At 40.8% G+C, this 24,149-nt stretch overlaps 1 protein-coding gene across 1 annotated transcript in view; it reads right to left on the bottom strand.

The window, feature by feature from the left end:
- Positions 1–24,149, bottom strand: part of tln2b (talin 2b) — a 126,083-nt gene that overhangs the window by 85,045 nt on the left and 16,889 nt on the right. The window contains exon 2 of the mRNA XM_066667018.1: positions 8,343–8,391. The gene's annotated coding sequence lies outside the window, so the exon portion shown is untranslated. The remainder of the gene's footprint in view (positions 1–8,342; positions 8,392–24,149) is intronic.

Genomic DNA, 24,149 nt, shown 5'->3' with positions numbered 1-24,149 from the left:
TCCTATAAAGGCTCAGGAGACCTTCCTACTCAAAAATCCCCCACATTATAATTTTCCATTACACAATAAAAATATACTTAAAGAGCAAGAAAAACAGCTTTTGACAAGAGATGATCCATTTGTAACCTTTTATACATGACCATTACATGCATTTATAATAGTTAACCAGGTGAAACTAGTCTTCATTTCTACATCTTAGAATTATGCTGTTGCATCTACATGAAAAATGCTGGCCAACATTCCTGTTTGCAACTGCCTAGAATTCCCAGATCAGTGCAGCACTATTTCCTCCTGTTAGCACAACAGCTCCGATGAGGGTTTTGAGTGAATGATGCCTGCCCTGTCAGAGACATGAGTTCATGTTTCTTAAACACGTCCACCTCAGATTTGTCCACTCAAACTGATGACACCATGGCTGAGAAGGCAACAAAACCTCAAATCTATATAACAGACACAGTACAGAGAGAGAGAGAGAGAGTGAGAGAGAAAGAAAGAAAGAGAGAGAGAATTCTTTTCTGATGTGCAGAAGACAGCTGACATTATCAGTCAGCCTGTAAAGATGCTTTCAAGCTCTGGCCGTCCACAGCCTGCTCACTCCACTGTCAGAGTGGTTGTCAGTCAGAGGGAGAGACAGGGCCTAGCCTTTAGCTTGCTGCCTCAAAAGCATAACCCAAACACTCAGTACTGTAATCAAATCAGGCAGAAATGTTGCCCTGTTTTGGGCTATGTCTCATGTGGCTTCTCTTTTTAAAAACAAAAGACAACTCATTTACAGATGCTCTCTTCTCCATTCCTGTACAATGCTGAGCTGAATGGTGCATACCCAGCCACACTGGATGACAAGCTGTGGAATTGCAATAATGTGTGGCTATCAGCTACATAAGTTAACCAGAGAACATTTCCACAATGTTTCACAAACACAAAGTGACAGTAAGAAAGGACAAGGTCATCTGATACTGGAGTTAAAGAAACATACATGAGACATGCTGGGCTCTGGCAACTGTTGTATGGGTGTGTGAGAGGGTTTGCACGCATATTACAGTGCTGCTATTTCCTCAGGCTATAGCTGGACCGCTGCCTATTCCAATCAGTTTAAGTACTTCACTATGGCATACAGGAAAATCAGAAAATCAAAACCACCCAAAAGCACAATTTAACCCCCAAATAGAAAGGATTTCTATTTCAAGGATCAAAACAGCATACATTAAATAATGCTTGTGTTCATATTTATTATTGACTGAAATGTTGCAAAAGCCCCTGTTTAAAAACAACAAAATACAAAAAAACATTATTATATTATTAGAGTAATTCATTCTGTAACCGTTTATACAATTCAGGGTCACTGTGGGGCCAGAGCCTACCCGGAATCACTGAGCACAAGGCGGGAATACACCCTGGAGGGTGCACCAGTCCTTCACAGGCCGACACACACTCACACACCTACGGACACTTGAGTCGCCAATCCACCTACCAACATGGTGTGTTGTCCGTGTGGGTTTCCTCCGGGTGCTCCGGTTTCTTCCCACAGTCCAAAAACACAACTCCTCACAGACAGTCACCCGGAGCAGGACTCGAACATACAACCTCCAGGTCTCTGGAGCTGTGTGACTGCGACACTACCTGCTGCACCACCGTGCCGCCCCAAACAAAACAAAAAAAAAAGCACAAAGGCTGGTTCTTGGCCCAAACAGCTTTAGGACATTAATTTTCATTAGTACCATGTTGTAATGTACAAAGACTTTGGAATTACATAACTGATGTTAGACTGACTAGATTAAAATGTGAGTGTTTTATAAAATTTTAAAGCATTTAATGTTTTGTAGAAATAATCAGTTAATTCCAACATAACACTAATCCAGGTAGATTTTACATTTGGACATAAATTGATATATACAGGAGAATCTGTACATAATTAGCACTGGCCAGCTATTCATCTGTAAAGAGCTTTTGCATTATGTATGTGTGTGTGTGTGTGTGTGTGTGTGTGGCGGGGGGGAGTTTCTTTAGGGAGCCAGTCTATTTCCCTGTGGCATCACTCTAAAGAATCCTTACCCTTTGGGATATTTCTTTACACTGGTTGTAGCTGTCATAGTAGCTGTAGTAGTCAAGTTTTAATTAAGAAAGAAACACCTGAAAACCAGGTACCCACGCATATGAAAAAATGTGAGGAACAGATGGAATGAAAAATCTGTTCAAATCGGCAAGTGTGTTCCCCAAAGCATTCAGGAGAAAATTAACAAGGGAAACACATTTACGACAGTGTACCACATGTCTACACATTTAGGAAATGTGTTATCTAATATATCTTCTCCCAACACGCAGTTCATCCCTAAAATAAACCAATAAAAAAATAAAAAATAAAAAAAGTTGCAAACCCTACAATGTTTAATTAGACATTCATACCAAGCAGTCACAGCCTAAAAGTGCTAATTTACTTCAATTATCTTTGATTGCTGAAGCTTAGGTGAAATAGTGGGTTGAATGGAGCATCATGATTTGTTTGTGGGGCAGTGACCATGACAGCAGGTGTAGTAGTAGTAGTAGTAGTAGAAATTGTACCATATATTTACATACTTAAACATACTCCACAATGTACAACTTGATAGCACAATTCATGTTTTTTTAAATCAGTATAGCACAGAATATCATATTTACCTAAACACACTGACAGATGTTCAGCTGATCTATGCTTACTTTGACTTGACTCTTGTGTATTGTGATTCTTATTGTAGTAACTTTTCTGTCAATTGTGAGTTACTGAAAACATTTTCTAAAACAGAGATATATGCAAGTATTTTATTAGAAGACATCTTATTTATTTTATATGCACTGATGTACACATTCCCTGCCCTGACAGTGTTAGCTTCTGCTACATATATATTTATAGTTTTGACTGTTGAATAATACATCTACAACAGTCATTGCTGCTGTGGGCTGTGCTTTCTTCTGTCTCATTATTTGCAGCCACTGTCTGCTGTTCAGTACTTGGTGAGTGCATTGTTTATTACACTTTATACTGTATGATTTAATGGAGTGTATTTTATTGTTCACTGACTTCCGTTAACTGTTGCTTTGTGTATGTAGGCACAGTCCATAAGAACTATATTTTGTTCCGCACAGATGGTATGGGTTGACCTAAATGACCCATTACTTTAGCCCACATTAACATGTTTGTGCTTAAAGTCTGAGAAGACACCAACACTCACATTCCCACATTCCAGAATGACAAGTGTGGAGAGTCTGTATCACTGGGATAGGGTGGGTGACCAGTAATATCATCAGATCTCAATCCAAATTTTCCACTTATGAGAGCAGGTGAAATACTACAGGAACTCTCTTGCATTATCATGTCTGGTAAGCTTAGATCAGTTCTGGACAACATACAATGGCCACTAGCTATTCGTAAGTAGTACCTGAATGCTCAGGTCATGATCCGTAAATCAGGGATCAGTGTATTCACCCAGCAAAGGCTGTGCAGTCACGGGCAGTCTAACCAGGAGAAGGATCTCAAAATATGACGAGGGATTCAGTGTCAAAATCCTGATTGTTCTTTTAGGACGAGTAAGGACTGAGACATGATGGAGCAGGGACTGAGCAGAAAAGAAAAAGATGGGAAGAAGAGTGGGAGAGAAAATGAGAATGAGTGGGAATTTGTGAATAGTTGCATGCAAGGAGGATGTTGCATTAACATCAATGAGATGAGAATAAAATACTATTTGTTCTTTAGAGTCTGACTGCTTTTTATTTTATTCTGAAAAATAAAAGCTTAAAATATAGTACTGCTTTCCCCCCCACAAGTTAACACAGCTCCCTGGAGTCCTAATGAAACATCCAAGACATGCTTTGATCAAAATACCACAAGAATCATAAAGCACAGTACCATTCTTCCCCTTTCTAAACAGCCCTGTTCAGAATGATTGGTTTCTGCAGCTATTGAAAAAGAGCCTGTTTACTCAAAATGCAAGGGCCCCAGAAGTGAGGTGCAAGGAGCAGAAATTATGGTTTTAGTCATTTTTTAAATCAGCATATTTAAATTGGTAAACATTTTTTCACACCAATGTTGGTTTTGTTAATTTAACCTCATCTTTCTGCTCTCCCATAAAAATTGACAATTTTGAAACACCTGCCATCTATGTAACCAAAACTATTCATTTTATCCCAATTTTTCAGACTTGGGAAGACTACAAAAATCTGAATGAGTTGTTTTTGGGTGCTTTGTGAGAGCTCCATAGACCCAAATATCAAAGGTGATTCCATCCATAATATGTCTCCTTTAAAAATACCAGTCCAAATATTAATAGTCACACAGCTCCAGGGACCTGGATGTTGTGGGTTTGAACCCTGCTCCAGGTGACTGTCTGTGAGGAGTTTGGGGTGTTCGCCCTGTGTCCGCGTGGGTGTCCTCTGGGTGTTCCGTTTTCCTCTGTCCAAAAACACACGATGGAAGGTGGGTTGGTGACTTAAGTGTGTGTGTAAATGTGTGAATGTGTGTGGCCCTGCAAAGGACTGGCACCACGTCTAGTGTGTGTTCCTGCCTTGCACCCAGTGATTCTGGGTGGGCTCCGGACCCATCATGACCCTGAATTGGATAAGCGGTTAAGGAATGAATTAATGTGACAGTGACTGAACTTCCACCTGAAACAAGGAGCAAATCACATGAACAATAAGATACCATCAACTCATGTTGTCCATAAACGAATGCTGAAAAATATAGTCAGTAAAAATATTCGCAGTGTGGATCAGAGGTGTGAGAGATCAGATTTATGGTGTTAAATCTATAGTATATCATAGTGTAGCTCCTGCTCATGAGGGTGGACTGCTGATAGTCATGGACTTAAAGTTTTGATGACATGAGACATCATGTTAGAGCTGGAGTTGTTGTTGTGTATTCTTGAGTGTGTCTGTTGATAAGGGCATAGGATTTCACGCTGGATGTATTTTCCCCACTGCCAGTCCTCTGTTGCCATGACAGCTCATCTACCTGTTCCTGTTGAAAACCTGACCAGTGTGCTTCTGTGCACGAGTGCGTGTTTGTTTCTAGCTTCAGGCTTCATGACCATCCTAACAATTTGCATATTCTCCACTCAACATATTCTCCAACAACATCACATTTCTGTGTAAATCTACTGTTCTCCACTGATTTTATTTGGAAGCATGAGTAAGCACTGAAATCAGAGGCAGCTCTCTGAAGCAGCCCTCCTGTGGACAGACCATAGGGGATGAAACGTGATTGGGCAGAATGAGTCTGATCTGATCTGTCCTGACCAGGTGTAAAAAATTGAAAGAGCCACTGTCTGTCACCCCTTCTTAGCTGCCTCAGTGCAGGAGCTCCTGCAGAGATTTGGGTAGAAAAGACAGTAAACTTGAGTGCACCAACACAAAAAGCTCATTATTTGCCTGCTTTATATGCCATTCTGGAACACATGGCTCAGCACTGGATCAGACTGGAAAGGAGAGCTGTCAAGATTATGCCATTAAACTCATTTACTCAATGAAATATGTTTGTGTAGATTACAGTTTATCCTTGTTATGAGCCAGCAGACTTTTTTGGCAAATGCATGGGTCTCTCCAGAAGCATCTTATGGATGTGATTCTTTAAAGTGTCTTTTTATAGGCTTCCTATTTATTTATTCAATAAGTAATACAGAGGACAATAGGTAATACAGAGACAACTTGGTTTGACCCTGTCCAGAAAATATTGAGAACATTTTAGAAACCTCCCTTTAAAGTAAATTTACATGAAATAGAATCCATTCATTCATTTATGTTCTGTAACTGCTTCATCCTGTTCAGGGTTCCAATATGTGTTTTTGGATTGTGGAAGGAAACCAGAGCACCCTGAGGAACCCCACACAGACAGAGAGAGAACACAGAAAATTCCTTGCAGACAGTGACCCAAAATGAGGATTGAATCCACAATCCCAGGACCCTGGATCTGTGTTGCAGAAACAAACTGAAGCACCAGCATACTGCCCCATAAAGCAAAATAAAGACATAATTACATATAGTTGCACAACAGAGTTTAATCTTTGAGCCACAGCAAGGAACAAAATGCTTTATCAAAGCCTTGCTTTACCTTTAACAAGGTCATGGTAGGAGTTTTGTAGAATTAGACTTCAGCTAAAAGTTCAGAATAACAGGGTTAGTCTTCCTACTCAAGTTCAACTCTGCAGTCATGGGTCTACTTTGGAGTTCAGCTGGTTCTCTTTCATCTCACTACAATACACAAACCTGCCTGCGCGTCCACTCTTCTCCATGCCACAATCCATTACTCTTACCTACCAATTACCCGCACACGCAGAGCACACTTGGCCTGCAAACAAAGTGAAACCTTCCTCCTGTGGAGAAAGAGCCGAGATAACCAAACAAAACCCAAATGAGACAGCTGGGCCAGCCAGTAGATAAAGCACTCATGCACAACTCCTACCCCCACACTCAGTCCTGCACCTTTCTCACTGGATGCACCCTCTCCAGATGATTAATGATTGGTCAACATCCAAACCTTGTGATAGAAATGAAAAGCAAATGCTAGGAGTCCAAAGCAAAGCAAAAGGCTCCATTATTTTATTAACACAGAGAGGGCCCTTAACATACAGATTTTTGCTGGATGTGTGTGTGTGTGTGTGTAGCGGGTTTCCTTTCTGCAGCATGAGCAGAAAAGTGTTTGAAAAAAACAAAAATCAACTGTTTAAATTGGCTGGAAAAGGTGAAAACAACAGCTTTTCCTTCAGTGCATTTTTCACTTCACAGAGCTTTCCTGAAGGCGTAGGATTCTGACGGACCATGTGTAATTAGGGTGGGTCTGAAGAACATCAGAGAAATTCCAGGCTGTCAGTCTAACAGGACTGCTTCCAGATTCCTTAGACATCACTTACATTAGGGATGCAAATTGTGGTAGATTATTTTGATCAATTCACAGTTAAAAAATCATTAACAAACCTGATGAATGTAAGCATCAAAATATCATTTGTAGTCGACACATCATATAGACACATTTGAACACAATATATAAAAACCAGCAGGGGGCTGACAACTGCAAAGTTTAATATGCTCGATGATGTTTACTTTCATATTGCCGTTGATTTTTTTTAATACTATTTTAGGCACTGCGCTTTTGTATTAGTCCTATAAGTTGGGAGCAATTGCCTATTGGCTCTCTTAAAGAACCACTCAAAACAATCCTCAAGTCAAATATAAGCCTTCCAGTTACACAAGAACTGCTGATAATTGGAGGCAAAATAAAATCAAATTAACATTTAAATGAAGGCAGCACTGTTTTAACACTTCATGGTTAACTGTTAATTGGCCAAACATTTACATCCCTATGCCACACAAACAAAAACATCCTCGCATAAAATATCACTGAGCACAGCTCGTAAATACAACAATAACATTTAGCCTTGCTAGTTGAGGTCCAGCACCAGATAAGCACTTTCAATGTGTGAATAACACAAGTTAACAAGGAAAGAGCTATCAAACAGCAGCATGCCCCATAAGCTCCCAGACTACTAAACCACTAGAGTGCATTTACACTTTCTCCCTGAAAGCCATCACGGCTGAGCTGGGCTGCGATGCCCCTTGCTCTACAAAGCCCTTTCTGTGGGGCTACATTCCAGTCCCTCCACACAGCTGGCCCTGCATTTTCTGCCACAGCAGTGGTAAAAATGTCTGAAGCCCACAGGGGACAAACTTCTGCTGTAAACCCTGGAGAAAGAGCAAAGGGCTCTTTGAGCTTTGCTTATTTCGGTACTAATAGGAGAGAGCACAAGCAAAAGAGAAAGAGAGAAATAGAGAGAGAGAGCACGTGAGCAAGAGAGAAACAGAGCAGTCACAGGATTAGAGCTTCAGCACGTGAAGGAGGGAAGGATGCTGCCACGCTTTGTTAGCGATTCGCAGACGGCACTATTTCATGCGCCACATCCGCAGGTTGCCAAGGCAACCCGAGTTTGGGCCTTTCCCAGGGCCGGTGGCTTTCGCTTGGCTCCAGTCTACAGAGCATAAGGCCTCATTCTGAGCAGCACTGGACTATTCAGAGCATTGGGACCCCACTAGGCGTGACAAAAAAGCCCTGAATTTCATTACCAACTCTCTGAAAGAGTCAGCGCTCATTGACTGTGACATTTAACACCAATCACCAGCAAGACTGCACACCCTTTGACTGAGAGCACCTGGTCCATGTACTAAAGCACTGAATGACCAACTGAGAAACTGGGGTTTCATAACAAAAAACAAAACCTAAAACCAGCTGAGTGTGTACTCTTTTGTAAGCTAACATTACTATTAAAATCAAATAATGCACACCACACACTGTTCTCTGAAGGTTAAGAGTAAATGAGTCTTACCTTATCGTCTGGACATACAATGGTGAAGGACCTCAGGGGCTCTCCACGGCTGAAAATAAAACAAAAAACCAGTTAGAAACAGGAAGCAGATCTGCAGGATCGACACCAGAGTCCTGCTGAATGATGGTTCTTAAAACAAAGCACTTTCTGCTAATCGCACTTGACAGACTGCATGTGAAACAGAGCTGGCCCAAATCTACAGAAGCTGCAGCTTAAATACAGACTCAACGTGCATATCCATAACACAAAATACAGTAAGGAGTTAAAGTTATAGGCTTCTGCTGCCATTTGCTGGTGTTTTAATACAATGGATAGATTGTTATTGCAATCAAATACGCCAGAATCAGTACCATTTTAATGTCTTGGGGAGGCCTGGTGAATGCTGGAGATGGCAGAGACGAGACTGGAGAAAGAGTCAAAGTTTGGGGAAACTTGGAAAAAGCTTGGAAAGTAGGAATGACATTGGGATTAGAGTAAGGACAGGTTGGGGAAATGCTGGATAACATTAAATAAAGGGATGTGTGGAACAAAGTTGGAGAATGTCGAAAAGAGGTAGGAAACTTTTTGCTCAGTAAATGAAGAGGATTAAAATGAGACTTCTGGTAAATGTTGAATAAATATAGGAGACATTTTGAGAAGACTTCTGGGAAAAGGTGAAGACAAACTCAAGAGAATTAGGGAAGACAACTGGGAAAAGTTATAGAAAGATTGAAGAAGCGAAGGGCAGCAGAGAAGAGGTCGCAGAGAGGTTGAACAGAGGCTGGAGTGATGATGTGGGGGCTCAGACCCCAGTCCCACAGCAGGAGATGCTCAGTAATGTGAGCAGCCAGAGGGAAAGAGCCTGAGGCCCAGTCATTCCTAAAAGTCCATCCCTTTAACATGATTACTGTAATGAGCTTAGAAGCCTGCCCAATACTCCACAAGGCACAGAGTTAGACACTTAGCCAGACGTATGGCAATTGGCTTTTTACACTGATCTAAAGCCAGATTACTGTCCGCTTAATTATTGTTCAAAACATTCAAAAACTGTCCCCAAAATAGCGGGTAACTGTATTCCTTGTTGTCCTACCAGGCACAACATCAGAGAGGATTTGGGGGGTCAGATAGTGAGACTGCTCAAGAAGTTCCAAACTGTAGCAAGACTGACTGCAGCTCCAGTAAACAACCAATTACACAACCCAGCCAACCTCAACATGCCAAAGTTTTGTGCTTAGAGTGGAGGCAGAAACTGTCCACTGTATACGTGTGTTAGTGTAAACTGGTGAGGGGAAAGCAGTGTTTCTAGATCTTGAAGACGGCCCTCATTCAGTCAAGAATGTCACGATGAAGGGTAAGAGACCTTCACATAAACAGCCTGTGAGTATTTACAAGTTCTGAAAGCATAGTTGAAACAAAGGTTGAAAGATAAGATATACATACATCAGCCCATCAAGAGGCAGCTTCACAAGACGCTGTAAAATGAGGGAAATGACAGCTTGCCTTTCCGCTGTGGCTGGTGAAACTCAATACGGTCTGTGTATTACCCAATCTAGCTGGACACAGCACAAAGAACCCTCTTAGGAAAAGACAACCAAAAACACAAACACTGTGGATACTGCCAAATGTTTGGTGCTTAGCAAGAGCAATATTGATGCCGGGTAGCAAAACAAAGATTTCTTTTGGGGGGGGGAAAGTACACAAGAATAGAATCATCCAAAAAACGGAATGACACCAATAAATAAAAACTAAATCATTTTCATTTTGACTACACAAGCCTGAGAGAAGAAAGGAGCTGCATTGTCCAAAGAGGTAGGATTTATCCTGATGTGTACACAGGGATAGATGTGGCTTGTTTAATATTGTGGTATTGTCAGACGTCTTATTTTTGTAAAAAAATATATATAATAATTTAAAACCTTCATACAACAATTTCATTCATACAAAAGACTGCTGGGAGATTTAAACACAGTTCACAGGACAATTTCTCAACTGGAAATGAGAAGTGACCGATTGGCACGTTTACGCTCTGCACTACATTTGGCATGAATTTCTCTTCTTTTCACTGTCTAAAAGATGTGGAGTGGAAGGAGGAAGGAGATGAGACGGGGCTGCTGACAGGGCAGCCTTGCCTAAAACACTCTGAAGGAGCGCTGCTTTTTAAACACACTGCTGAAATGTCCATATGCTGATCCCATCTCTTCCTGCCCAGGCCTCATATTGTAAGGTTCATACTCTTTGCAAGATGAATCCATAAAAGTGTGCAATGATTTATAATTTTTGCTGCAGCCTGGGGACCACTATAGAGCCATTTCACAGCCTGTCCATTTCAGAGTGGGAGAGGGAGAGAGAGAGAGAGAGAGAGAGAGATCGATCTCAGGGGACTTAAGAACATGTCCTCGTTCGTCTCATAGCAATCACAAAAAGCTGGAACTCTCACAGGCCCTACAAAGTTCATCTGTATTTGAACACCTCAAAAGAATATAGCCATGTTTAAAGCTGCGATATATGACCAGTATATGTCACCCACCTAGAGAACCAAAATCTCAGACCAAAACAAATGCCTCATTTTCAGCCGTTCCTCCCTGCTCCCGTTGAGAAGAAGAGCACAATGGAGATCAACTAAAATAACAGTTTTGAAAAATGCCTCAGACCAGGGACTGGTCTAGTCCAGATCTAACTAAACCAAAAGGGCAGGTCCATGTGCAGTGTGAAAACCCCCTGTTGGTTCAGACTTTCAGAACAATTATGGGAATTTGGGGCAATACAAATGACAGATTGAAATGACCTGGTGATTAATTAACTGCCTCAACAATAGAACAATAGAAAACATGGAAAAAACCTTTAAATGTGAATTCACTACCATAAACATACAACGTACAACTCTAATCCCCAAATCACAAATGTGTTTTGCTCTATCCCAAACCAATATATACGGTACAGCTCACAATATATTGTATTAAAATAAAAATAATAATCACCTGCATCAGTATTAAAAGGGCAGTCAGAATTAAGGAATGTAAAATGCATGCAGGTGTGATTTGGTCACACTTTCTTTAAGGTGGACACGGAAATAAGAAAACAGTGAGCAAACAAACATTTAAAGATTTAAACCATATCTTTATAAGAAATCTACACAAAGACTGAAATCTTTAATGAGTAAGACACATTGGAACAATAGACACAATGATAACTGCTTGAAAGTTTAGGAACAGGTCATTCATTAGGAACATTGCGTGAAGAGATGACATTGTATTCAAAGAACAAATTCCTCCATACATAACAGAAAATGCATTGGTCAAAGCTATAAGGATAATTCAAAACAGCTCAGAGACACAGAACACAGGGAATCAGTTCAGAGACTTCAAGAAATCAAGGCCATGGGAATAAAAGCCACACTTTGTCTTGGTCAGCCGCAGCGACTCTATGGTTCAGCTAGCTACTACTCTGTGACGTCAGCCACTCCGAGTATTGAAGGCATCTTTCTGTGCTATGGAATGAACCCTTGTTTCAGTGTTTCAGCCCAGGAGGGGCAATGGCGCTATTCAGGGACGTGATAAATGAATGGGCGAAGCAATGTCACTGTGAACTGACGTGAATGCCAAAGCGAGACCAGGCTGGGTGAGTTATACAATCCTCAATAGCACTGCCAAGTGATTAATTTTTTCCCCCCATTTTTAGGCCTATACCACATTTTACACAATTCTGCAGTTCTGCAGAAGACATACCATACAGTTCTAAATGTGTCAAGATGAAAATGTAGCTCATTATTGTAATAACGTTTTACTCTCCAGGGGTTGGCGTCCCATAATTAAACCAAAAGACTTCCAAACTTCAGACTTCACAAAATGGAACCAGAGTTATCTAAAATGCTAAGACATAATATATGTATCTATCTATCTATCTTCCTACTCACCAATAATTTAATATATTCAAAATGACAATTTAATAGCTATGGATTATTCAGTTTTTCCAGAGGCGGAAACAAAGCCGAAAATCTTTGTAGAAAATTTACAGAAACCTTGATTAATTATAAATATTAATCTTGACCCCAGTAAGTGTCCACTCTTTGTTCAGTTCCTTTTTAAGTGAAATGCTGACATATATTCAGGTGTGTGTTTTTTCCATAGCTCCATAGATCATCTCCTGCTTCTCATGATCCAGCTAATCCCAAATACATTCAATGACACTGAGGTCTGGTACCTGGAGCCCATCCATTATTCTTAGAACACTAGCTTTCATTTTTGGTACTCAGTACTGAATTTTTGACTGCTACACTGCTTCCAGTTAAAAAGGGTTAAGAAGTGGATAGAAGATTTAAGGGTAGGTGACAGCCAATGTTAAACTGTCAACTTAGAAGAACTGCAGCGGGCTGAATGTGCATTAGCACAATCTCCATGTGATGGTGAATTGTGGACCAATTCTTATCCTTCGCAATCTGATATTGTCATATCGCACACACCTAACCCAAACTATGTTTTTGAACATCTGTGTGTACCCCTGGGGGGACAAATTCCCAGTAAATGCTCTAAAGTAATCATTTTGGAGAGAGACATTCTAAAGAGAAAGACAAAATATTTAATTTTTTTTATTTAAATGCAAGTTAATGTCACAAACACGTCTGTAAGTGCAAATATTCATGAAACTTTTAACATGTAAACAGCAGCTGTGTTAAAGTGATGTAAAAAAGTTGACATTTAGAGTAACAAAATGTCACCAAAAAAAAAGCTAAAGTACAGAGAACTGTTATATAACAGAACTTGGAATATATACATTTTATATATTCCATGTTCTGCAGCTGCAGATAAGCAGCATAAGATCTCAAGCTCAGTGTAGTTTTATGCTACTTCATTGTTGACATGCCTGCAATCCAAAATGCAAACCAAATCACTAAGTTTATGTGGCAGTCTTTGACATAGCCAGTGCCCTGACTCTCTCACTCTGACACAAAGCGAACCTAAAGCTGATTCAAACGCCAAAGCTGATCTCAAACGCTAGCCATTTCTGCTAATTTGATACTTCATCTGTGACATAATTTTGCATACATTTCAGAGGGAGGGTTGCAGCTCCTGCCATTTGGATCAAAGGTTTAGTGCTTCATGAGCACTCCACAGAAAACACATGGCTGCCTCAAATCTCAAGTGTAGTCCTACTGTGCTTGGCTATTAAACCTAAGCCAAGCTGCCATTTAAAAAAAAATGGGCTTGTTAAATGCATTCAGCTATTCTGATCAATTTCCCCCAGCAAAACAAGCTAGCTGCTGTGCTTTCAGTTGTGTTAAATCGTTTGTGCGTGGAACTGCATGTGTGCTAACCTGATTTTAGGTTCATAACTTTGGAAAAGGTAAAAACACCCTGGTTTAAAAATACTTTGTGGGACAAATGCTATAATGAAGACAACTCCATCACTACAAGCAGTCCCTTAGCTCCTTAGCCTCATTAAATAATCCCTGTCTCCATGCAAAGATAACCTAATTGTCTAGTTATCTGCTCTTATTACTCTGAACACAATGTCTTACAAATGAGCTCTCTGGGCTAAAAATCAGTGCAAGAAAAAGAGAAGGACCACAGTGCATATGTCTATAATTTGGTGATTCACATTTCACCACTCCCAAAGAACATCTTTAGTAAGTTGGGAGGCATAGTAGCTACAGAATTAGTCCAGCAAACAATTCACGGACACAGACTGCTGTGAAGAACAGTAATTAACTAAGTGGCTGGTTCTCTCCAGCTACAAGCAGAACACATGGCATGCTTCTCCCATTCACCTTATTAAAGAGCCAGGGTCTCATCTCATTACAGAAACCATGCATACACCAAGGTCCAGTCATTAACATCCACAAAGGCGTGCACGCGGCTCTCACTGCCTGCTTCTTAATAACAGCCCTGTATCCCAGCAACCCGGCACACCACTGGGTCTATTATACAGCAGATTAGCAGGAACATGGTGAAAAGAAATGAAAACATAGCTGCTCCTTATTGTACTGCTTTGGTCTAAAAATGTGTGCGCAGGTATGTGGCAAATAACATTCAAAATCTATTGCAGCCTTGCAGTACACAACAACTATTTCCCTCTCTGATGTATAAAGCAGACAGAAAAAGAGAAATTCCTCAGATTTAATCATAGAAGTGTTAAAAAAAAAAAAGTAATTCAGAACTCTTTGTTGTAAAATCAATGTCTTAACTGACCATGTGTGAAGATCCATTTAATGCTTTTAAAAAACGAATCCCCAGAAATGTATGACAGAGAACAATTAACACAATTTTTTTGGGCTTAACTGGACCCGAAGGTAGTTATGAGTCAAAACCATTGGACTTTCTAAGATTATTATCTGCAGTTATATAGAGAGACAGAGAAAGTTTTGCAGGGGTTTTTGTGTGTATTTGTAAACCAGTGCAAAATTTAAAAAGTTGCCTTTAGACATTAAATGTACATTGTGGTCATTTTCACCATATTAATCACATAAAGGGGAACTGTGTCAGTTGATTAATATGGCTGATTAATGTCTTTGGCGTAGGTGCCATATTGGGGAACGATTGACTTGTTTTATTTACCTCAAACACAGCTCCTCTCCCTGCACTGGAGGGAGTTTTACAACACCCAGAAACCACACACACACACAAAACACTCAACAATAATTCAGTAACGCAAAAATAGCAATGCGTTTGTGCGTCTTTACACTGTCAGAGGTGGAAAGATTTGAGCCAAACTATTCTGATCAGGGGGCGGCACGGTGGCGCAGCAGGTAGTGTCGCAGTCACACAGCTCCAGGGGCCTGGAGGTTATGGGTTCGATTTCAGCTCCGGGTGACTGTCTGTGAGGAGTTGGTGTGTTCTCCCTGTGTCCGCGTGGGTTTCCTCCGGGTGCTCCGGTTTCCTCCCACAGTCCAAAAACACACTTTGCAGGTGGATTGGCGACTCGAAAGTATCCGTAGGTGTGAGTGAATGTGTGTGTGTCTGTGTTGCCCTGTGAAGGACTGGCGTCCCCTCCAGGGTGTATTCCCGCCTTGCGCCCGATGATTCCAGGTAGGCTCTGGACACCCCGCAACCCCGAATTGGTTAAGCGGTTACAGATAATGGATGGATGGATGGATATTCTGATCAGACTTTTATTCCCCTATTCTTTTAAATGAAGGATGTCATCCAGTCCATTTCCAGCACCAGTATGCAGTATCTGCAAACTCAAAGCATCAGCCCAAAGGCAATAATCTTTTAAAATAAAAGCAATTATCTGCCGGTACCCATATAATTCCAATATCACAGTGCATCGCTATTTTAAAATAAATAATTCACTACAGCATTTTCTTTCTGTTTATTAGGCATTATTTTAAAATTCATTACGCTCATGGTGAAAATCTTACCTCCACTTCTGAGAAAAGATAAACAGTCTATCTGCTAAAAAGTAGAAATGGCTGATTGAAGGGTTCATTCATTCATTATCTGTAACCGCTTATCCAGATCAGGGTCGCAGTGGGTCCAGAGCCTACCTGGAATCATAGAGCGCAAGGAGGGAATACACCCTGGAGAGGGCGCCAGTCCTTCACAGGGCAACACACACACATTCACTCACACCTACGGACACTTTTGAGTCGCCAATCCACCTACCGTGTGTTTTTGGACTGTGGGAGGAAATCAGAGTACCCACTCGGACACGGGGAGAACACACCAAACTCCTCACAGACAGTCACCAGGAGCGGGAATGGAACCCACAACCTCCAGGTCCCCGGAGCTGTGTGACTGCGACACTACCTGCTGCGCCACCGTCCCACCCTGACTGAAGGGTTGCTCACTGGAAAGACTCAATTAGCACACTGCAAACTGCATGTCTCAAATGGACTTACTTACTTGGTTTCTAACAACCCATGACATATCTGGATAAATTGTATGGGTAAATTTCAAGCCTGAAGATGGCACCTAATAAAGATTTTTGGCAATGGGATATAGTTGTGTTTTAGCAACTATAAAAAAACTATAATGCTATTTTAGCATTTTGAACCTTGTTGACAAGCCCAGTCTTGGACTTAATCCCTGTCTGGGACTCCGCCCCTTTATGCTGTGGTTAAGCCTAGTCCTGGACTATACCCTCCTCTCAAAGGAAAATGCCAAAGCAAAGTGTTGTGCAGACCAAGTCTAGGCTTAATCCCTGTCTGGCAAACAACCCCAAAGGGTTATTCCTAGTGGAGAATTACTGTTTGTTTAAGTTTAATCTGTGTCTGGGAATCTGGTAGTCAAAATCTGAGCCTTATTTTAATCCACCAACACAGTGACCTTTATCTGACCCATCAGATCAGTCTTTTTCTAGGATTCATTCCCCTGTGGGAGGTTAATGAAACAATGACCTAAAAAGACCCATTTTAATAAAATCCTAAATTTTCAATGCATTTCTGCCATAGTGTAAAATAACAGCAGTTGATTTAAAGCTGAGATTAAATGCACACAAACACCCCAGCAGAAGGCTTGCTGAAGGCAGAGTACTGAAATATGTGGCTGCATGGCATGACTTATTCATGTGTTCAGTGGATCACTGGGTCAGGCATAAAAACTACATGATGTTAATAGTGGGAAAGGGGGGGCAGGCAAAATAATATTCAAAATTTGTGCAAATCCATTGACTGTAGACAGATGTGTCTCAGCAGCAATGTAACATGAACGCAACAGACAGCTGTATAATGGTAAGATTATGAGTGCAACGCTCTTTAAATTATCTGTTCACGCATCCTTACTGACGTTGACGCATTTTTTTTGGGGGGGGTTGCAACATTAATTGTAGAAGTTGTGATGGTTGGAGATTGAATGAGGCAAAACTGATGAAATCCATGTGTGTCTGTCTGCATCATCAAGCACATTCATCCAGCACAGCTCAACAGCTGCATTGAACAATCTTATACACGCAAAATGGGTAAAGCATCACATCATTTAACATGTTTAAAGGGTTTATCATAATGTCAGTGCCAGTGAAAATTAGTGCTTTGATATTCGCGCACCCCCCCCCCCTTTATTTTTTATTTATTTATTTATTTTAAACCCATCTCCAGGGTTAGTTACCACAGTCACTCTGTCAATAGTCACAGGACACTCCAAAGTATATGTAGACCTTAAACAAGAACAAGGTTATTCTATGAAGCTTAATTTGGGTCTAGGCCGCTAATGAAGTGTGTGTGTGTAAGTGAGTGTGAGAGAGAATTAAAAAAAAGAAAAAAAGAGCCATCTAAAACGAGCACATCTACTTGTGAGGCAGAACACACCCTCTGACTCCCACTGGACACACGTTTCTTTAATCCCTCCTCTTATATATGACAGTTCTCTGTAGTGTGCTTCCAAGAATCCAGAGAGCAATATGGAGAGGCAGGAAATGAAATCAATGCTCTCTACCTCCCTCCCTCCCTCCCTCCCTCTCTATTTCTTTATTAACATGAGTCTGCAGATGTAGCCATGAGCTTTATTTATGAACATGCCCACACAGATGCTTCTTAGTTTAACAACAAATGGCAGAACCACTTAAGGAAACCACTAGTCTTGCCACCAATTTGGCAGTATTGTTTATCTAAAGGCACTCAGTTACTACCAGCCTTATAAAATGCAACATCTAGTTTCAACACAAAACATGTGTTATTGTGAAGCTGTTATTTACACAGCCCTAGCTAGGGTTAAATCCAGCAGGGGCAATCTGCCAAGGGCCTGCATAAAACAGATTACAAATATATTGCTGGCAAACAGTTATAGAGCAATGGAAAAGATTTCAATACAAAATAGTAAAACACCTACATATTTGGCTGAAGTAAAGAAAAAACATTGTATATTTGGTAAAAACATTCAACTGTTTCATTTATTTGCATTGAAATTGAACAGGTTCTGTTGCAGCAATCATTATGAAATCATGCACACATTGCAATAGGGCACCTGGCATTTTTAAAATGGTGCAACAGTAATATAATAATAATAATAATAATACAAAATTTCCATATGAATATAGTGATGTTGCAGACTCTACAGAAAAGCCACAGAATGATTAATACAAAGATCTGCAGGAAAGGATGGCTGCAGTACTACAGACGGTCAGCTCAGTTAAGCGGGTAGTGGGGGAGACTTGGGATTACGCACATACGCGCTGTCCAGTAATTCATGACTGCACCTCTCAAATATCCTGCATTTCACCAGCAACTTCTAAAGGACTGCATTATACAATTACTGCTCAAATGTCAGTGGAATGCCACAGTATACTCTGAAGTCCTGCCTTTTTATTAGGTTTTGGCTGCTGAATCTTTCATTTGTGGCAGGTGGGGGTGTTTCTTTCCAGCCACATCTGCGACACAGCTGTTGTCAGTCTTGCTAAGAGGTCACAGGGTTAGGAAGGAACCTTCTGGGCTGACGCCATTTAATCCAGGTCCTGAAGATTCCCTGGAAAATTAAACCGTGGACCACACTGGTCTGGTGCTCTTAGTCAGACACTTTAGTGCACACACAGTCACTCTACCTCCCCCCATTCTGGAAATACACATTCTGAGTGATTAGCGATGCTCTCCCCTGGGGGCCACCGAAATGTGCATGCATGTGTGTGTGAGAGAGAGAGAGGGTGGGGGCTTTGTAATTCAATTAGTCCCAGAGCTCAGCTCACTAGCTAAGAGCCATGAAAGGAATCAGATATGTCCATCCGCACATGGTCAACCCTGCCACAACCCACCTTCAGACATTCTACAGACATTTCAGCACTAAAGTCTCCTAATGACATTCTGTTTAACAAATCTTCACCCACTGAACATTCACTTTACATCAATAGTTTATTCAAAGATCAAATTTGTACAATTATCTATGAATGCTGGTAATTAATGCGCCCTTTTAAATTTGTACTAGAGCTAAGGAGGCTAATGCAATGTACACTGTAAAAAATGTCTGTAAATTTTATTGTGAAAAACTGTAAAACCTTGTCGGTAAATGACTGTAAACTCTAAAAAGGTTGAAAACAGTTTCTGTAACAGTGAAATACCATAAATACTTATCAACAAAAACACAAATTTTTACATCTATTTACTGTAAAATATTACATTATTTCTCTGTTAAATGCACAAACCATTAGCGGTGGTACAAGTGGCTAAGAACTGGAAGAAGCTGAGACTCAAAAAAAATCTTTGAGACTTTCTGAATTTTGTTTGCATTGGGGCGATTATTTTGTTTATTTGCGTGTGAGTGTTTGTGTTTCTGTGCATGTTGTGACGAGATGTGTGTGCGCACGTGTGTGTTGGTAAGGAAAGTCCACCATCAGCTTGTGTTCCGAATGCTGGAATGTGGCACCCAGATACTGAATATTTCTTTGCTCTTTTCAGCAATACACCCTTTTAAGGGCTGAATATAGGATGTAGTATGGGTATATATGCACTATGGCTATATCTCAGCCTTCATTCTCTCATTTGTCACACTATTTATATGTTAATTTTATGGCAAAATGATGTTTCTTTGCTTTTTTAATGTGAATACTATGGGCTATTGAATGTAAAATTTACCATAGGCAAAATAATACTAATGTCATATACATTTTGACCGTATATTCTATGGTGAAATTTTGGCAACCACAGCTACCTTTTTATTTCATTAATTTTACGATTTATTTTGTTTTTTTAAACAGAGTAACAGGCACATATGGGTTATGTACAAATTCCATGCCTAAAAAACTACACATCAGTAGGCTTCAGCAAAGTCTATACTGGAAATTGTGTCTACTGTGGCCATTTATTAACACCATCAGGCAGGTATTTTCCCTGATATGAGACTAGGCTCCTATGTTATTGAAAGGCGAGAGATCTGCAAAAGCTAAATTAAAGTAGAATAATATTTCAAAAGCATATCATCAAGAAATCATAGGTAATCATTATTTTTTAAATGCATTGTAAATTCAACTTCTTCTGGTTACTGTTTATGGACATATCTCCACAGTGACTGAGTGTGTCTACCACCTAAAACCTGAGCCTGGGTTTTTGTTGCAGGGTGAGACTTGCCCTGAAAAAAAGAATTGGCAGATAAACATTATGAGCATCCTCATTAGTTTTCTAATAAATGCAATGAAGTTTAGAAGCAAATATATTGGCTGATGAGTGGTATAAGACTGGCTGAAATATTTTTATTATTATTTTTTTGCCGCATCACCACTTTAAACCTACAGTCTTGACGTAAAATACACACTGCTGTGTTAGGAGCAGAACAGAAGGAGCCAGGACATGCTGTCTGAGGCTTTCAGCCCTGCGCTGACAAAATCAACATGAAGAGCTTCCTTCCCTTGTTACTCTGGGCTCCAGCGGCCCTTGTAAATTGCAGCCCTAGCTCAGAGACACATGCCCCGCTCCTCCTCCCCAGGCTCCGCATTAATCGACTGCAGAGCTCTCTCTGCATGACCTCCTAATAATTTACTGCAGCCGCTTTTTTTTTTTTCAGCCAATGCAGAAATTGAATCAAACTCTGGCCCAAACATTGTGCATGTTTTCCTGCGTATTGGGTACAACTCATTATACCAGTGGATGACAGATAAATCCTCACCTCAATAATCCTCTCCGTAGCACTGAAGCAGAACCTGGGATTAGGAACACTTCTGGATTGATAGCCAAGGTGTGCAGTCATTGATGCATCCAAGAATCTAATCTAGCTAGACTGACTTTGAACTGAGATCTATGTCCTGCCATTCACTCCAGCACATGCCAATCAAACAGTCCAACTACAGCTCAAACGCTACAGCACATGTGTAGTTTGAACCAACCAACACTAAGCGCACAGCGTTTCTAACTCTAGATGGTACGGGGTCTTATTGCACACTTATATGGGTTTGAGCATTAGTGTTTGATTGTTACCTTAGCATTGTGGGTAATTCCACTATTGAATTCTCTGACAAGATAAAATATCAAAAACCATTTACCACAAAAAAAACCTTCTTGAACTGTCTCCATTCAGGTTCTATCCAGTGAACCAGCCTACATTTCCTTCGGTCTTGATGGGAACCAAGGATACATCAGCCAGGGGTGAGGGGGTGCTTGTTTCCAGCATTGCTGTGGTTGAATTCTGTGCCAGTGCCAAAGCCAGAGGTAAACGGACAGGGCCCAGTGTTTACAGCGGGTTCAGATCAGAGCGATGACACGCGTGTAAAAAGAAACCACATTGTCCTGTTTTATTTTCTTGTGATTATCTTCTCAAAACAGAATTTGAATAACAGGTCACTTCCTGTTTTACATTTTCCCCACAGGCTCTGTGCACTTTCTGGAGCTTGACAGAAGTTTCTTTAACTTCACACACCCACTAACACCATACTGGTTTATGCTGAAGAACCTACCATTGTTTGGTTCCAGCTGGGAATGGACTTTTCTTGTTCCGGAACCTATTTATGTAAGTCAGGAAAGGCACTGAACAATTTCAAAAACTGGTTCATGATCATGTTGGAAAATGACTATAAGATTCCTTGGGTAAGATTGTTAACATTGTTAAATATTTAAATTGACACACATTTCACCTATATTTTGCCTTGTGCCAAAATGATTAAAAATGATAAAAAGGTAGATGTCAGCAGCAATTTTAGTCAGGGGCATTATGATGCAATAAAAATATTTTATATGACAAAAGATTTATTTTAGTTCACAAGATAAATGATATTGCATTGCCTCAACAATAAATAGAGACTCTGGAGCTAAACTACACCACAAACATATAAGTCAATTACAAACAAACAGGTCCTTCCAAACACAGAGAGACAGAGAGAGAGAGAGAGAGAGAGAGAGACCAAATCTGAGTCCTATGCAAACCCTTTGTGAATGGAATCTGCTCAATCAGCAGACAGACAATAGAGGCCAAGTCAGTTTAGCATCAGCCCTTCCCATACTAGGTCAGGTTTATCTGTCACTCTCTCTTCCGCACATGTCCCCTCAGTATGTCAGCAAGGGCAGCAGTCAGAGAGTAAGGGGTAGGCAAGGGGATTACAGCTCTCCTCCAGGAACACTCAGGCATGCCGTTTGTCGAGGAGGGCTGGCTACTGCAGCTGGCCCATGTGCCAATAGCAGATGGTGAAGGTGGTTAGGAGTTGACGCTGTAACATTTTAAACTTGCGCACTGAATTTCCATTCGCAAAACAAGGAGAGTGAGAAAGCGTGGAAAGTGGCTTGCCGCATGGCATTCGTGTGTCTGAGTATAAACATACATCTGCTAGGAGTAAGACTGGCATATTTTCCTGCTTTTCTTCACACTGATTTTCTATAGTTTTTTTTTTTTTTTATAAAAGGCTGCTACTGTCAGATAATATATTAATGTTGCATAACTATTGACTGAGGCCTTAAATTTGATTATTAATGTTTCTGTCAATTTTTTCTGACTTGTTTGAATGCTAACAGGACATCAGACACTGGTCAACCATCCTCTGTGTGTGTATGTGTGTAAGAATAAGAGCAAGAGCAAGTGAGAGAGACACTCCATATCATTGTCTGTCACTGTCTAGTGAACTGGGTACCCATTCTCACTGCCTTGTGCAGATAAGCCAGGCCTTAAGCCTGGCATATGTGAGGTTGTCGTACTAAATAAATCTCTTCTTAGCTTTATAACTTATTAGATACTGCTTATGGGTGGCGCAGCAGGTAGTGTCACAGTCACACAGCTCCAGGGGCCTCGAGGTTGTGGGTTCAATTCCAGCTCCGGGTAACTGTCTGTGAGGAGTTGGTGTGTTCTCCCCGTGTCTGCGTGGGTTTCCTCCGGGTGCTCCGGTTTCCTCCCACAGTCCAAAAACACACGTTGGTAGGTGGATTGGTGACTCAAAAGGGTCCATAGGTGTGAATGTGTGTGTTGCCCTGTGAAGGACTAGCGCCCCCTCCAGGGTGTATTCCCTCCTTGCGCCCAATGATTCCAGGTAGGCTATGGACCCACCGTGACCCTGAACTGGATAAGCGGTTACAGATAATTAATGATACTGCTTATCAGTTATTACTTTACATATTGCATTCCTCTGCTCATGTGTCATGTGATTAGAGGTCTCAGTGTTGCAGAGATGGCAAATTCAGATTGCCAGGGTTTTCTACATCATACACCTAAGGAAGCACCTTGCTGAACAGGGCTTTCAAGCTGCAGGATAGTGGTGGGGTTTATGTGGAGATGGAGGTGGTAAAGTGCAATGAATGAACAATAATATCTAAAGTTACATCTAAGCAAGTTTTAATGCATATGGGGAAATTTTTATCCCTTGGGAACCCTTTTCCAAACTTATCAATTTATTTTGATAAACATGGATGAGTTTTTACAACTGATGACCAGCCCTGAAGAATTTTTTTCTTAGACAGTAAAACTGTATGGTTGAGCAAATACCGGCTCTGTCTTGTAATGTTGTGGTGTGGCTTCTCCACTACATTTCACATCAGACTTGTTTTATGGTTGGGACTGCAGACATTTTACACCTTGCAAGCTTGATATGTTCCAACATGGTTCCATTGTTAGCCACGATAAAACAGAAATACATTCTTTAATCACAGTCTACCTACTTTACTATACATCAGAATCAGTATCAGGTTTATTAGCCAAGCATGTGCACACATGTTGTCGGTCTCTATCACTTTAGGAATGTACATTGTATATATAAATTAGATAATGGGAATGACATATGAGAATGGATTGTGATCTACATAGGAGTGGATGTGTAGCAGCATTCTATAGCCCAGAAGGTGACACAGCTGGTCAGCATGTATACAGCATACAACATGGTAAACTACTGAAATCTAGCAGGTTTAGGATGGACAGGTACTTGGATAGGAGACTTCTGTTGAATGCGCAATGTGCTGGAGAGCATGTAGTATTGTTTTGTAAGGAATGCCGAAGCACAGTG

Source organism: Hoplias malabaricus, chromosome 4 (assembly GCF_029633855.1).
Source record: "Hoplias malabaricus isolate fHopMal1 chromosome 4, fHopMal1.hap1, whole genome shotgun sequence".
Taxonomy (NCBI): domain Eukaryota; kingdom Metazoa; phylum Chordata; class Actinopteri; order Characiformes; family Erythrinidae; genus Hoplias; species Hoplias malabaricus.
The sequence above is the reverse complement of the archived record's forward strand: the minus strand, read 5'-3'. Positions and strand labels throughout refer to the sequence as shown.